Consider the following 16,133-nt stretch of genomic DNA (forward strand, 5'->3'; position numbering starts at 1 on the left):
CTTATCCAAGGCAGCAGCTCTGCCTTCACAAAGGTGGCAGGGAACAGGAGGGAAGAGGTCAAGGCCTGTGAAACCCTGCTGAAAGATGAAGTAACACTTGTTGCAAGAACCAGCAGGGAATTCTGGTAGGGATAGGAGCCAAGTCAAATGGGTGCTGCCACTATCTAACACCACGGCATTTTACACAGAAGGTTTAATCTTCACAAACGAGCATGACATAGTTATGACCTGTCTGCTTTAATCAGGACGGGTGAGGTTATACTGTTAACAGCCCCCAACCCCCAGATCACAGTGGCTTTACAGGACAGAGATTTGTCTCTTGCTTATAGTACGTGCTTCATGGTTGCAGTTAGTGTTATTCTCCTCACTGTCACTCCCAGGAACCCAGATGACAGAGCTGCCACCATGCCACCAGTCACTATGCCAAAGGGAGAAGGGAGGGCTCTGGAAAGTGTAGTGCTGGTGATTACATGCTTGACCTGGGAGGATGCCCACCACTTCCAGTCAAGTCTCAGTGGCCAGAACCAGACACACAAGTTCACTGGGGCCAAGAGGAAGCCAGAGGTGCAATCCGACCAAGCCCTACTGTTGTGTAGTTTCACAGATAACAAAACAGAAGCTCAGAGGTTCCTGATAACAGAGCTCTATGTGTCAGCTCATCTAATCCCCACCTCAGCCTCAGGCCCAATCACACCTGAACTGCACAAGTTAGGAAACCAGGCAGAAAGAAGTCAGAAATTTTGCCCAGGGCTCTGGCTGAGTGTTCCCATGACCTATGTTAATGCTGGGGAAGGGGGTGGCATTTGAATCCAGGTCCCACTCACTTTTCCCTCTGCACCCACGGGGACAGAGGAGAAGGTCTGGGAGTCTCATGTTTGCTATCAACGCACATCCTCTCTGTGTCCACCCATGAAGCAGCCTGTCTCAGCCAGGCTCTGTATGATCAGGACAGTGACATCCTGAAGAGAACTGAACCCCCGCTCTGAGATAGCCACTACAGGTAAGGAACTCCCTTCCCTCCTTCCCTCAGTGGGCTTGATGGGGTGCAGCCACTTGGGTCATTTTGTGTTCTGTGTCCTGAGAAAGGCCACCTTACAGAAAACCTCACAATCTCTCAGGACTGGTCCAGCTACTCAAAGACAATGTATGGATTTGGCCAGCTTCTCACCTACAGATTTTTTTTTAAAGACGCTTGGGTGGGCCACACCCCCCAGTCCCCAGCAGGGGCAGATGCAGCCAGCTACCTCTGACCAGTCCCCTGTATTCTTGGAGTAACAGCTCTGATCAAGTGAGAGGCCAAGATGCATACCCAGGAACTCAACTGTAAAAATAAGAGTAATGAGCAAGATATAACCCATAAATCTTCAAACTCATGTCCCCAAACACAGGTACTTCCACAGGCCGGGGTGGGGATACTGCTCCTAAGTAGGGGTGAAAATTAGTTGCTGGTGGACAAAAAGAATCTTACTGTTTTTATGCATGAAGCATAAAAACATACAACCCACCAAGGTATTAAAATGCAATAGGGGAGGGGTAAATTTAGGAAACACAGGTCAGAAAGGGTTTGGGAGTGGGGAGGTGCTACCAAGAAAAGGTTGGGAAACTGCAAAGAGAACTCTTCTGGTTTATTATATCCACCTTTTATCCACAAATAAATACTTTAAATTGAAACACCAGGCTGAGGATATAGCTCAGTGGTAGAGTGCTTACTTAGGATATATAAGGCCAGCATGCGGAGTCCAGCCCCATATGAAAACACAGTGAAAGAATTAAATTGTTGCAATTACAGAAACAACTTCAGACTGTTTTTACCTTACTTTTCACATGGTTGCCATTTTCCTATTCTTCATCTGCTACTGAACAAGGCTGACTGAGGACCCACTGTGAGTAGATACTGGGGATCCCATCTTTTGGTGCCTCATGAAACTTAGTGTATGGTTCTGTGGCTGTCAACTGTAAATTGTAATGTCCCCAAAATATATAACAACCCTGATGTACTAATCCATTAACCCACAGCTTTTTGAATTTTTATCCAAAAAACCAAATAATATCTTGGCTTTGGCTGAGATGAGAAGAATGACAGATGTTTGATGCCATATTGTCCTAAAAGTTCTGTTTACCAGGAGCCCCCTACCCCCAAGCCACACTTAAACCACCACTGCAACAAAGGCGGCAGAAGTGATGCAGACCCCTCCAAGTCTACCAGGGTAGATGGCAGGTGCTATCGGCTTCTACCCCCATCCCAGTCTTCTCCCTCTTGGCTCAGTGGGGTTGCCGAAGTCTGTGGCTCCCAGAGTTCAGGGTCATATGTAAACCCAGCTGTGACTCCAGACAGGAACAGGGCCAATGAAAAGAACACCATTGCTCTAGCACAGAGGGGACAAAGAACTTGGCACTCAAGTTCTTGCACTTGGTGAAATAACTTACTTCCTTTCCCTTATCCAGAGCCAGCCAGAGAGAGAAACAGAAGGCAGGAAGCCCAGCCCCCTCCATGGCACACATGGTATCCTACGGGTGTTCTCCCTCTTCATCAGAACTATGTGGCCCTTGGCAAGCAGAGGCTGTCCCTCCTGCTGTCTGGTCTCATAGATAAAAGCACACTTGCCTAGATAACCACCTACAATGACTGCCTGGAGTGAGGAATACAGAGTAGAGAGCAGGAAAAGCCAAGACTAAGGCGACAGTCACTTCCTGGAAATGGACTTTTTCTCCTGCCTCCAGCTTTGTTCTTCCCAGGCCATCAACTTTGGTGTCAATCACTATCCTGAATCCCTATGGTCTAAGGCACAATAATTTCTCCCAGAGTCAAAGCAAGAGGGAGACAGGCAGCCTCTCCAGAGAACAGTTAGACAACATGCCGTGCCCTCTGCCCCAGTATTTCCACTCCTGGGAACCTACCTCCAGTCACACATGCACATGAGCTCCCATCATATCCTGGCCACAGAGGCAAAGGTATGGAAGTGGCCTATGTGCTCCTGAGTAAGCCTGGGTGGCTCAGCTTTGGTAGGTCACAGAGCAGTGCACTACACAGCTGTACAAAACTCAAGTGACGGGCTTTATGCACTAAAATGAGAAGTGTGCACACAGGATGCACATGTACTAAAAATCAGACACCCGTTCTCACACCCGCATGCACAGTGTCCATGCACCCACTGGAATATGCACAGCTTTCTCTGACTGGGCACAGTGTCCATGCACCCACTGGAATATGCACAGCTTTCTCTGACTGGGCACAGTGTCCATGCACCCACTGGAAGATGCACAGCTTTCTCTGACTGGGCACAGTGTCCATGCACCCACTGGAATATGCACAGCTTTCTCTGACTGGGCACAGTGTCCATGCACCCACTGGAATATGCACAGCTTTCTCTGACTGGGCACAGTGTCCATGTACCCACTGGAATATGCACAGCTTTCTCTGACTGGGCACAGTGTCCATGCACCCACTGGAAGATGCACAGCTTTCTCTGACAGGCTGTGCTGGCAACAGCCACCCTGGGAAGGAGGGCAGGGGTGCCTCAGTTTTCACTGCACTCACCTTTGAATCTGAGGCGGAGTATGAAATGCAACACTCACGTCTGATCACTGTGCTAACCAGGAGCCTCTGCCTGCCTTTGCGCCAGAGGCCTAAAGTGCTTCCTTTCTCTGAATCCTGGCAATACCTGAGCTGTCCCAATTGTACAGACAGGAGACTAGGAAAGTGCACACACATCCACAGCTTGGTGGGAGTCGGTGTTCAAGGCTACATCCGCCTGGGACCTCCCAGGTGCCAGCACTGTCACCTCTGAGCTTCAGACCTGCGTCCAAGAATCCTATTCTCAGTGCTCCAATTCCCTCAGCTGTAAAATGGGCAGGAAACACCACCCCCAAAGGACTGCTGCGTGGCTTCTGGGGGAAGCCAGATGTCAGCTGCTGGACACGGGGTCTGATACACATTTCTACTTTTCGGGGACTTTGGGTGACACAGCCATTCTCAAACTATTGTCTTGGGATTTTTTTTTTTTTATTAAAAAAAAAATAACTGAGGACCTGAGAGGCTTTTGTCTCATGGTTTTACCTATTAACAGTTTCCATACTCAAAATTAAAACTGAGGAAAAAAAATTAAATGTTAGCTAACTTCAAAGTAAGAACAATCAAGTAGGTGCATATATAAATTAGAACAGGTTTTTGTTGATGTTTTGTTAGTGGGTTCTGAACTTAGCATCTTCCAGCCCTGGAGTTGTTTTTCACTCATCAATTTTCTAAAGAACAATTTCTCTCTGAGAACAGTGCCTGGATTCTCATATCTGCTTTTGCATTCAATCTGCTCAGATACGTTGTTTTGATTAAAGAATATGAAGGAAGCCCAGTCTCACATAAGGAGGCAGCTAGACTAAGGAGATTTTAATAGTCTTTTTTCAGATGCTCTAATATTGCACTAAAACTTGACAAGTCTTCTTTTTTTTCTTTTTTGGCAGCACTAAAGATTGAACTCGGGGCCTCACACTTGCTAGGCAGGTGCTCTACCACTTGAGCCACTCCTCTTTGCACTGGTTACTTTTCAGATGTGGTCTTGCTTTATTCCTGGGTCAGACTAGACCATGAGCCTCCTATTTGCGCTCCACTGTGCCCACTCACTGGTTGAGATGGGGTCTTGTAAACTTTTTGTCTAAGTTGGCCTAGAACCAGGATCCTACTGATCTCTGTCTCCTAGTAGTTAGAATTACAAGCTGTGCCCTGCTGCTTTAGCTGTGTTTCTGATGGTGTCTTGCGCTTCTGCCTAGGGCTGACCTCAGACCACAACTGTCTAGCTATGCCTCCTACATAGCATGGATTACAGGCATGCTCCAACATGCCCGAGTTTATTTATTGAGATGGTGTCTAGCTAACTTTTTCCCTGGGCTGGTCTAAACCTATGATCCTCCTAATCTCTGCCTCCTGGGCAGCCAGGTTTATAGGCATGCACCACCATGCCTGGCAAGCAGTAGTTTCTTAAAAGTTCACTGAGATGTGGAATCTGAGCCCCCATCAATGAACTTTCGTACTCTCATTCCTCTCTGCTAGCCTGTCTTGCAATTTGAATGGCTCATTTACCCAAGCATGATTTTGAAACAGTGCATGGGTTACCTGGAAAACACTGGTTCACTGGGTTATGCACTCTGAAGTAAATAAACACAGCAAATAATGTCTCAGTATTACCTTTAAAATTGTTTTGGCCAGTGGGGCCTCAAAAGAATCTCATTTTGAGAACACTGGGTTGGCAAACTTCCTTATCCTCCTCAGAGAAAGAAAAGTCCTTAGGAAGTGAGGGAGCTGTGCAGGGTTCTTCATCCCCCTGCCCCAACTCTCAGTCGGCCCACTCCACTGCCCTCTTCATTATCAAAAGGCTTCGTCTCACATAGAGCCACCTCCCTCTCCTATAAAATAACAGACCTCAGTGCTCTGCAGAGGGCAGGGCCTCCCACAGAAAAGTACAGGGGTTGCACTTGGGCATCACAGCTGATGGTTCTTGTCTCTTGAAATTACATACATATGCATATTTATAGCAAATCCACAGTGCCATTAATAGCCACTCACACATGTACACTTTCAGCATGTTCTTTGGCCACCAAGTTCCATTAGACCTTCCTTCCTGGAACCGGGCATTGGGCCTTCTTTGCCAGACCCGCCCTCAGTGCTGCAGAATGGGTTAGGTGAGGGCCCATCCCCCAACTCTCCCCACTCCCACCCCTCCTGAACTAAACGGTTAGCTGTTGACTACCCATCTCTCCTGCTCAAAGGCCTTCAATGAGGCTTGCACATCCAAGCCTTGTGCAGCCTGCTCCTGTTTTCTGGCTCCATTGCCCACCCCAAGCCCTCTCTCCTACCCATTCTCCCTTCTCCAATCCCCTCTTTCCATAATCCCTCTCCTCACCACCCCCACCTGGACTCTCAGTTGTTCAGCATGTAGAGGGTCTTATACATAGCAGATGCTAAAAAATTAACACAGCAAGTCATTTCTGGGCACCTACTATGCACTGGGCCCGCAGGCAGGAGGGATACCTGTCTGGTCTCCTGGAATCTAACTCTGTTCCTTTATGGAGGCATTGTAACCTTTCTCCCACTGGCCTGCATTCTGTACTTCTTCAGGACTTGAGATGGGATCCACGTGCTTCATGTTTAAACATTTGAATTCTAGCTGGGAAGAACAACCTTTGGTGCTTTTCTGGATGGTGCTCAATAATTCCCACAAGTCGAACTGGAGATGTCAACCTCATGCAGCCCAACAGGCCAGCTGGGTGCTCAGTGTCCCTGGGTTCAAATCCCAGCACCTGGAGAAGGGGCCTGAGATACTTAAATTCTCTGAGCTTCAGTTTTCTCACCTGGAAAGTGGTAGTGAAAATAAATGTCCCTACATCAAGATACTGTCCACAAAACTAAATGAGAGAATACGTGTCAAGAATTAAGCACACAATTCACTCAAGTCACAAGAGGAGAGCTGCCATTATTAATCCTGTCTATACAGTCCCATCAGCATTAGCCCTGGAGCAGGCAGAACTGCAAGACAGCCCACAATCCTCCCCCATCACCTCCCTGTGGTCTTATTCCTTTATTCCTGTGACCATATTACCCTACACGGCATTTGCTATAGATGTAATCAATGACGTTATCAGTCAATTGCTCTTAAGAGAGAAACTAAGTGGGCCTGACCTACCCAACAAGCCCTTCAAAAGCAGTTTTCTCCAACTGATCACATTAGTAGAAGACACATTTTTGAAGCAGAAAAGGATGTGATGCCCCTTTACAAGGGTGAAGGGCCTATAAGGGTGAAGGCCTGGAGGGAGCTGAGCTCAGCACCAGGCTGCAGCCAGCAAGGAGGGAACAGGGGCTCAGTCCTATAACCACCAGGAACCCGACTCTGCCAACAACCAGAAAGAACCTGGACACTGATTCTTCCCCAGAGCCTCAGCATGAGAGCCAGGCCCACCAACACCTCCAGTTCAGACTTCTGAGACCTGAAACCAAGAACCCAGAGGAGCCAGCCTGGACTTCAGGCATACAGAGCTCTGCACTAATAATTGAGCACTTGTGGTGACTTCCTGCACAGCAATAGGAACAAATACAGATAATCCCCCTTATCCTTGGGGACATGTCCCATGACACACAGCGGATGCCTGAAATCTTGGGCAGTCCACATTTCCCCCATATGCATAGTCCTGTGCTAGAATTTATAAGTTAGGCACAGAAAGAGACCAATAATAAAACAGAACAACTACAATGATACACTATAATAAAAGTTACTTAAAACTTATCAGTTACTAACTTTTGGGGTCTTCCATTTGTTTTCAGACCACAGTGAACCACGATTAACTGGAGCCATGGAAAGTGAAAATGTGGGTAAGTGGGGGTGACCCTGTGCACCCCTTCAGCCTCAAGCCATGACGCACATGTATTAAAAGCCTACCAGGTACTCATCCAGCAGGTCCAGGGACAGCTAGCACCTTCTGCATTTTTCAGCTGCTGGACAGGTGAGCCTTGAGAGCAAGGGCTGTCCCTGGCACTTAGCAGAGCAGGTAGCACAGAGTAGGTTCTCAGAACTTTTACTTTCCAACTTCCTGCGAAGTTAGGGACAACACTGCTTACTAATTCCCCAGCATGCTCCTCGGCTGCAGGACCAGTCAACTGTCAGGTACTCAGATGCACTACTTGGGCAAAACCCAGAAAAGGCCTCTTTTTGTCTCCAAGAAAACTGCAGGCATGGAAGCAGTTGAGGAAGTCCCCCAGCGCCTGGGGTGGGTTTGCATTCACATGCAAATGTGTCTTGCTTTACATGCCCCAATGATCAGTGTGCTCTGGGCCACTGCCTTGGCCATGGCAACAGCCCAAAGACTAGCCAACTGGTCAAACCCTGACATTGCTTGTAATTGTACCTTCCAATAAAAGTCCTGGTTGGAGTGACAAAAATAGCATCTGCAACTTCCTGCAACACAGATAACACCAGTGGTCACTGGAGCCCGAGACGAACCTGGCAATTCAACCTCACTCCAACTCAATGAGACATCTGCTTGTGAGCTGGGCTCGGGATGGCAGTGGAGCAGAGCCCAGGAGGGTGGCCCATTCATGCTCCTGCCTCTAGAGGAATCCACTTAAAACCACCTGAAGTGCGATGATCCCCTCATCCACTTAGGAAACACTGGCGCTCAGAATGAAGAGGTTTTCGGTATAAGCGAAACTTGCATTCACCTCCTCCCCTTACCATATGCACAGTATGTCAGGACTCCTCCCTGCCAGAGCCCTCTGGGGACCCCTGTCCCCTAGGTTACCTCCCTGGCCCTGTCTCCCTCACCACCTCTGTCCCTAGAGGTTGAGCTGATGGGGATAACAGAAGCCTTCTCTGGGACTTAGTTCTGAGTCATCCCCAGGAAAGCAGGCAAGGCAAGGCAGCAGACTGGATGCTGCTTCTTGAACGGTTGGTACAGCCAACTCAGGGAATGGCAGGAGAGCCTGGCTAACTGTCCGCAGACACTTGAGTCCCAGAGGCAAAGAGCTCCTCTGGGACCACAGCCTCATCATCCTTTAACAAACCCCTCAGAGGGCAGATGCCCCCTGGGAACACAGGGCCTGGTTTTCCACAGGTGAGAGAGCTGCCTTTTCTTCTCCATAACATCCAGAGCTTCCCCATCCCCTCCTACTGCCAGAACCCTTCAGATAAATCTTTGCTCATTCTAAGCTTCCTGTTACAGGGAAGCCAAAAAGGATTCCCAAAGTAATATCCATGACATTCTCAGCTTTGGAGCTGCAACTTTTGGCCTCTGACAACAGGTAGACAAGGCTCAGTCTGTGGGGGCCAATGCCCCTCTCTGAATCTTTTCTCAGTTGGTCCAGGTAAGGGACTGTCCCTTCCCTGCTGGCTCATTTCATCACTCCTGCATGTGGGTCAGAAGGAGGTAGCTCACTGTGTGGGCCAGCCCTCTGGGAAGCACTCTCAAGCCAAGTCAAGCTTCTGTCTCACCCAGATTAAGGTCATGTGCATCTCACCTGAAGCCGCCTCCACTTTGCGCAGGCCAAGTCACCAGCCCTCCCCTCGATACAGTCAAATTCACTCAAATGTCTCAGCCTCAGATACTTGCTTTCGCTAGTAAAAAATCATGTCTCCTGGTGCTTGTAGAGCTTGTAAGCATAACACGAAGTTTCAGGAATGTTCTCCCATGCACAGCACACAGCAGCTAGCCGGGGGCAGGGCCAGGCAGGGATTAAAGGCCTCATTTCACAGATGAGTACACAGGGCCAAGAGCCCTGCTCTATCTCCAGGCAGAACCAGCACTCGCTAAACCTTGATCTTCTGGAAAAACAAAGAGGGATTAGAATCCAACGAGAAAGCATGAATAAACTGGGTCACTGGTTTGTTTGGTTGGTTGTTTTTAAAGGAATAAGAAGATTCCCTCTATCATATTAGCTAGAGCTGAAAATGTGGATAAAATCAAGGATGGAAATGTGAAGAAATGGACACTCGGACACTGTTACTAGTAAGAAAATAGACTGAGTACTTGTGAAAGGCATTTGACTTTACCAATGAAAATTTAAAATAGTCACACAAGCTCTTAAAGCCACATGATCAAGACTATCCAAGACTTCATTGATCTCATGGGGAAAAGTCAGGCATGACCTAGAAGTCTCTCATTGGGATGGAATGGAATGAAAGACGGTGACTTGGCCACAATATGGATAGAATATTTTGTGGCCATGAAAAGGGAAGGAGCTCCTCCACACACTGAGAGTTGAGGAATACTGAGTAGGATCCAAATCCATACACAATCAGATCTGTATGTGGACACTCACTCACACTAGGGGGGGTGGCAGGAGGACACAGACTTTGACACCAAGCTTTTCTCTGTATGGTGTTCATTTGTAAAAGGAAACTGTTGATGTATTATTTAAAATTTTACAAACCAATCTAAAAGCATAATCTTATCCTGCATCAGAAGCACAGTCTCCCCATGCATCAGAAGGCTACAGCAGGTCCCTGTGCCTCATCTGCACCCCTCTCCAGCCTTTGCAGTGGTTGGAGTGACATGACTCTCTCAGATCCTCCATGGCTGACTCAAGTGTAACCACCCCAGAGGGACCTTCCTTAGACCCTCATCCAAGTGGATCCTGTCTTCTATCACCTGCCCGTCTACTTCCCCCGCAGCTGCATTTATTTTGTCTACCAGTTGTCAGCCTCCCACAGGTGAAGGGAGCAGGGGGTTGCTCATCTCATCCTCTGAAGTCCAGAGTCTGGCAGAAAATAGATGGAAAAAGATATTCATTGGACACGTTTGGAATAAAGAAATTAACAATGGTCCACTTGCTCTCTTCTCCAATATGGAAACTGAGGCAGACTCTCTCAATGTGCCACTCACACCCTAGCAATATGCTGGGACCACTGACTTTCTAACTCACTGTCAGACGCTGAGATCCCACCCACATAGGGACCATCTTTGAGCCTTTCTTTCCCAGTGTCAAGTCTAAGGCAAGTCATTCAGAAGGTACAAAATAAATGCTTATTATGTGGGCTGGGGACATGCTTCAAATGATTGCGCCCCAGCCTAGCAAGCACAGGGCCCTGAGTTCAAACCCCAGGGACAACTGCCAAAAAACAATAATAAATATATAAATAAACGCTGTTGCATGAGCAGAGCTGAATACGTTTTTCCTTCAGAATTCCTAGGCTGTGAATTTACAGCAGAGGCATTCACGGATTAGGGGACTCACTGCCCCAGATCTCACAGGACCAGCACTAATGCAGCTGAACTTAAAACTGCATGCTGGGTGCAACCTCCACAGCTTTCTAGAAAAAGAGCTCCCCACCTCTTAGCCCTCACTCCTGCCTGCCCAGACAAATTGGCCTGGCCGTCTACAAACCTGGCACGCAGCTCAGCCTAGGGGTTTGAACAAGGAAAACTTCTCTTATCTTAATTAGGAAATTAATTCCGCTTGGCCTAGATTGATATGTGGTCAGCTCGTGCTTGGGGGCCAAACAGGAAGAAAATAAGTGAGGTTTTGTTTCCCTTTTACCCTGCATTCCACTCCTGAGCACCCATCTGACATGAAAAGGATGGAGTTGGCAGAGGGGAGAAGAGAGTGGCACCAAAGGTGAACAAGGTCCTTGGGCAGGCAAGCAGCAGCAGCCACAGTTCTCCCACGGCCCTGCTCAGCAGGAGGAGCCATCCAACTGGTCTTGCAGGCGCCTCCTTGCCAAAGCCTGGCACTCAGTCTCCTCCTCCTGTCCCCCTGGGCTCCCTCATAATCCCTCCTGCTTCTCTAAGCTCTTTGTCCAACTCTCTTCTAAGAGGTGGTACTGGATCTGTGCCCAGGGGACATCCCCCAGGCTAGGGCTCACCCTGTCCATTATAGAAAGGGGGTCATCCACATTTGCTGCTCAGTTCCCTGACCAGGACCAGTCAGAGAGACCTTGGGAAATGAGTCACCCACACACACCACCTTCCTTCAAGCTCACAGCTGCTCCCCCTGGGGCCAGACTGGTGCTTCCCAGACCCAGGCTTCTGGTTTCACCGTCCCCCATCCACATGCATGCCATGTCCAAACTAAGGCAGCAGGCAGGGAACTGAAGGAGGCTGAAGGGAGAAGAGTCCTGGCCCCCTGGAGTTGCCGGGAAAATCTGACTCAGCCTCTACTCACTGACATTAGAAAGGAACCTGGGGAAGCTCCCAGTGTCCCATGTCTGGGAGCTTGCCAACAGCACCCTTCATTCTATAGGTAGAAAAATTAAGGCCCAGATAGAGAAGGCAACTTGCCTAACGCCCACATCAGAGGCTAGAACCCACCCAACTCCTGACTTCAAACTTGGCCTCTCCACACTCCACTGACACCTCTGGAACTCCTCTTGCCTACAAGGCTAAGAGAACAACCCAAGCCTTTTCTTTTTTTTCTTCTTTCTTTTTTTTTTTTTTTTTTTTGGTGAGATGGGGTCTGAATCAGGGCTTTGCACTTGCAAGACAGGTGTTCTATCGCCACACCCTCCAGTCCCCAAGCCTTGTAAAGCTGCTTAACATCAAACTAGAAAGAACCCTTGAGAAGTTACAGTGAGACAATTAATAGAAACACTTTGCAGAAGAGCATCCACCTGTTTTACAGAAACGCAAACCAAAGCCCACAGAGGTAAGGGAGCCTGCAAGGTCCTTGGTCACAGCCAGACAGGGGCAGGGTGGGGCAGGCAAGACTCCTACCATTTAAGTGATCCAGGTCTGAGGGACACCACTGGGGGATGGTGAGGAGGTGGAGCTGTTCTCAGGCTTTGGTCATAAGGAAACAGGAGGTGGCCCAAATGAACTGCAGACTCTGTACCCAACTCAGGTCGAAGGAGATCACTGTGTAGGGGGGTAGTAGGGAAAGAATGGGTAGGGAAATTTTTATGTATTTGCAAAAAAAATATGATGCAATTTCCCAGCTAAAAATCGATTTCTGAGACCACAGAGCTGCCACATGAAAAAAAAAAAGGGTCAATAAGCCACACTCACCCTCCCCTGATTATCCAAAAGGGCAGAGAGACAGGACAGAAAAGGGAAAGTCTAGCACTAAGAGGCAGGAGAGGAAGGCACAAAAGGTAAGGTGGTGTTTAATTTTCACAATACTCCCGAAAAGGGCCATTAAGGCTCAGTGAGGTTACGGGATCACAGACACACTGGCAGCATTTGAAGCCAGAGCCCATGCTCCTTTCTTCCACTAACTGACCCTATGTTGAAGAAACTTGAGCCCTTCCCATCCCAAAGCCCCAATCTGCCCTTCTAAATCTCCCCAGCATTGGCTCTCAGCTCCTTACAGCCCTCCAGGGACCTGCAGTCAGCTTTAGGTACCTTTACAATTGGTATGGGGACAGTGCTGCTCAGGGAAAGAAGTATTCCAGCAAAGGGGTTGAAACCTGCAGTGGGAGCTGGGTACTTCCCTCACTCAGGAACAGATAGCTAAATCCTGCTGAGATGCTATAACTAAAAGCTGTGCACGTAAATTCTCCCTCTTCCTGCCTCCCTCTGCTCGTCCCAACTAAGTGCTTCCGGGCTTGAAAACAATTCAACAGCTCTGGCTAGCCAAAGCAATTCAATTATGAAATTTACCATGTAAGATGAAAACCGGCATCTCAATCAGCCAATTCATTTGCAGCAGGCCATTCTGTTTGCTCCTGCCAGCCCCATCTGGCCAGGCCACGCCCACACTGCTGACAGGTACAGAAGGACTAAGAGCTCAAGCAATAGGGCTGGTCCTTGGGGCCAGTGTGGTTAGTTCTCCCAGGACCACCACCACCCCCAACCCCCCGCAAAGGGAGGCAGCATCCAGAGGTCACTCAGCCTCCTGTGAATCTGGATTACTACCAGAAAATGAACACCATTTTCTCCATCACCTCCCACTGCATTCACCCTGACCTCATCTGCTGCTGGAGCTGACACCAACCTGGGAGAAGTGTGGGTGGGTGGTAGGAGAAATGGCCCCCTGCCCAAAGCCTGGAATCTGGGCTGTGGCATGCCTTTCTCATCTTTACATAGTCCACACATCCTCTCCCCAAGAGGCCTTCACCACCTGTGGCCCTCCTCTGTCCCCTTAGCTCTACTTTCTGCCTTTCTCACTGGGGTTCTCTGCAATTCCTCGACTAGAGGTCCCTGAAAGCAGGGTCCCCAGTCAAATCTGTGTAAACAATTAATGAATTAATCAATGAGTGAATAAATAAAGCCACTCGCTATGTAACATGCTCACTCAACCTATGCTGCCCCTCCTCCTGGATGACACATGGGCACTTTCTTTTCTTCCTGCTCTCTCCTCACACTGAGTGCCCACAAGTTTAAAATGCCATTAAGGGACATCGGGCTGCTCCAGCATACAACTTGCCTACAGTGCTCTCTACAAAGAGAGGTGCAGCCCCACACCCAGGAAGAAGTTTTCTCCATTTCTCTACTTGCCTTTCAACAATCTTCCTGGAGTCACTTCCTAACAAATGACTCAAAACAAAAATAGCTTTGGGCCTGGGAGTTCACAAGGCACAGCTTGTCAACTCCAGGACCCTGGTCTTCCAAGGACCAAATCGGCCCCAGGGTGGGGAGGACCTTGTGCCTACACTTCCTGACCCCCCAGAAATCCTAGACCCACTGCACAAAATCACTTTCACCTATGAGAGGGGAGAGACCACAGGGTCAGGTCGAAGTCAGTCACCTGAGTTTGGTTCTTACGACACTGGCAACTTCGCTCTCTCCATGCCCCACTGCCAGGCTAGAGTGAAACCACCCTGCCAAGACATCTGGCATACCTGGCTCTAACTCTCCTGGGAGGGAAGACCCAAGCTTCAGTGAACCTTCCACATGGTCAAAGAATGAGACTCAGCAGGACTCCATCCAGCCCAGATCAAACCCAAGGGGCCTGGGTCTGCCCTCTACTTCCTTTGGTTAGAAATTCTTCTTTGCTCAGACAGAGAGAATGCACTTGGGGACTCCACAAAGCAGGGCACAAAAAGGCGTCTGGTGCCCCCTGTGGGATTAGTTCCCCCAAATAAAAAGCCTGGAAGGGAACAGTGCGGGAGAAAAGAGGGGTCGGGGTTGGGGACATGCCAACCACAAAAGAGTCCCCGGTCTGGGCAAGACGTGTGCAGGGGAGAGGCAGGCTGGAGACGATGAGCTCTGGACCTGCCAGGCTGTGCCCACTACCGAGGTGGGCAGGTGGGCGTGACTCTGGGCGTGTGACCATTCCTTGCCTGTTGGACAGTTGTCTAAACAGAAACGAGGGAGCCTGCCGGTCTGGACATACACGGCCTAGGGCAAAAGGGCGGCGGGGCCCCCGGGACCAGGCTGGTGGTGACATTCCCTTGTTTCCCCCTTGGGCCGTCGCTGGCACCAAGAGCGCGGAGACTTCGCTCGGCTGGGGCGCACAGCCTGGCGGCTCACATCCTCCAAGACAGACAGCCTCCTCTTTCTAGGATCGATAGTAATTTTTCCAAAAGAGTCGGCGGACTCAGTGAATCACCCACTCCCAGGGGAAAGAGTCGCAGCTCCCGCGCGCAACATCCATTTGCAAAACAATTCATTCCCTGGCCTGGAGCTCCCAGCCCAAACCCTAGCCGAGTCCCGAGGCACCGACGAGGCGGGGGAGACCCAGGCCGGGGGCTGGGGGCGGGGGGCTGACAGCAGTCCCCCCCCCTTTGTCCCCGCGGTGGCTGGGATGGCTGCGGGGACCCCAGCCACGCCGCGCTCCTCCCGGGCACACGCGGGCCCGCCGGAGGCCACTCTGCTAGGGCCTCGGTCCGGGGATGGGGTGGGGGGGATGGGGGTGACGAGCCCCCGGCGTCGCGGACGCAAACCGGCCCAGGGGACGGCGCCCCCAGCCTGGCCCAGTCCAGCCCCGGTACTCACCGTTCGGGGCGCTGCCCCTCGCCGCGTTAAGACACCCCCTGGTCGCTTACTCGAGTTCCGTGGTCCCAGCCGTCGCCACCACCGCAGCCGCGTCCCTCGGCGGGTTCGCCGGAGCCCGAAACGCGCTCCCGGTGCCGCACGGCAGAGGCGCCACCAACAAACTAGTTTCTCCGACCTTCCCGCCCCGCCTCCCGGCCCGAAGCGTAGCAGCCAATCAGAAGCTGGGCTTCTGCGACGGATGGGCTGCCAAACCCGTAGTGTAGCTGCATGAGAAAAAAGGGGCGGGCGCCCAGGTCGCGCCGGTACAGCGGGAAGGCGGGGCAGGGAGAGGAAAAGGACTTCGACCACATTCTTAAAGGGGTAGGCTCCTGCCCGCCCCGGGGGTGCGACTTTGGGAACAAAACGCGACAGTATTCTAGAGCTTTCCGGAGGAGGAAGCTTTGTGAATTGCACACGCCTCTTCTGTCTCCAAATCACTGGGGACGTAGACCTGTTTGCGGAGCCACAATTTAATTGTACCAGTGTTAAGGGACCCCTTTCTTTTTATTCTGGGCTTGTTTGGGATTTTTCTGCAATCACCAAATCCCATCTGTACTTGAAATCTGTTTATTTCAGGAGGGGACTTCAGCTCTCCTGTGTCATTTCTCACTGAACTCCTTTCATAAACCAGCCTTCAAATTCATTCATTTATCCATCCATCCCTTAATTCATTAAAGACCCATACCTGGATACCTCTGTCCCATGCTAGCTGGTTTCAAAGGGATGGGGGAGGGACTGTAAAT

The 16,133-nt window shown here is 50.1% G+C and overlaps 1 protein-coding gene across 4 annotated transcripts in view; it reads right to left on the minus strand.

Annotated features, from left to right (window-relative positions):
• The window catches only part of Klhl25 (kelch like family member 25), a 32,437-nt gene extending 16,910 nt beyond the window's left edge, over positions 1 to 15,527 (minus strand). Inside the window, exon 1 of one of the 4 annotated variants that reach the window (XM_020185785.2) lies at positions 15,352 to 15,527. The gene's annotated coding sequence lies outside the window, so the exon portion shown is untranslated. Of the gene's footprint in view, positions 1 to 8,998; positions 12,170 to 12,189; positions 15,074 to 15,351 lie in introns of those variants that run through there. The other 3 variants (XM_020185786.2, XM_074061546.1, XM_074061547.1) reach the window with 3 other exon arrangements.
• Between the last annotated feature and the right edge of the window lie 606 nt (positions 15,528 to 16,133).

This window comes from Castor canadensis, chromosome 19 (genome assembly GCF_047511655.1).
Source record: "Castor canadensis chromosome 19, mCasCan1.hap1v2, whole genome shotgun sequence".
Classification (NCBI taxonomy): domain Eukaryota; kingdom Metazoa; phylum Chordata; class Mammalia; order Rodentia; family Castoridae; genus Castor; species Castor canadensis.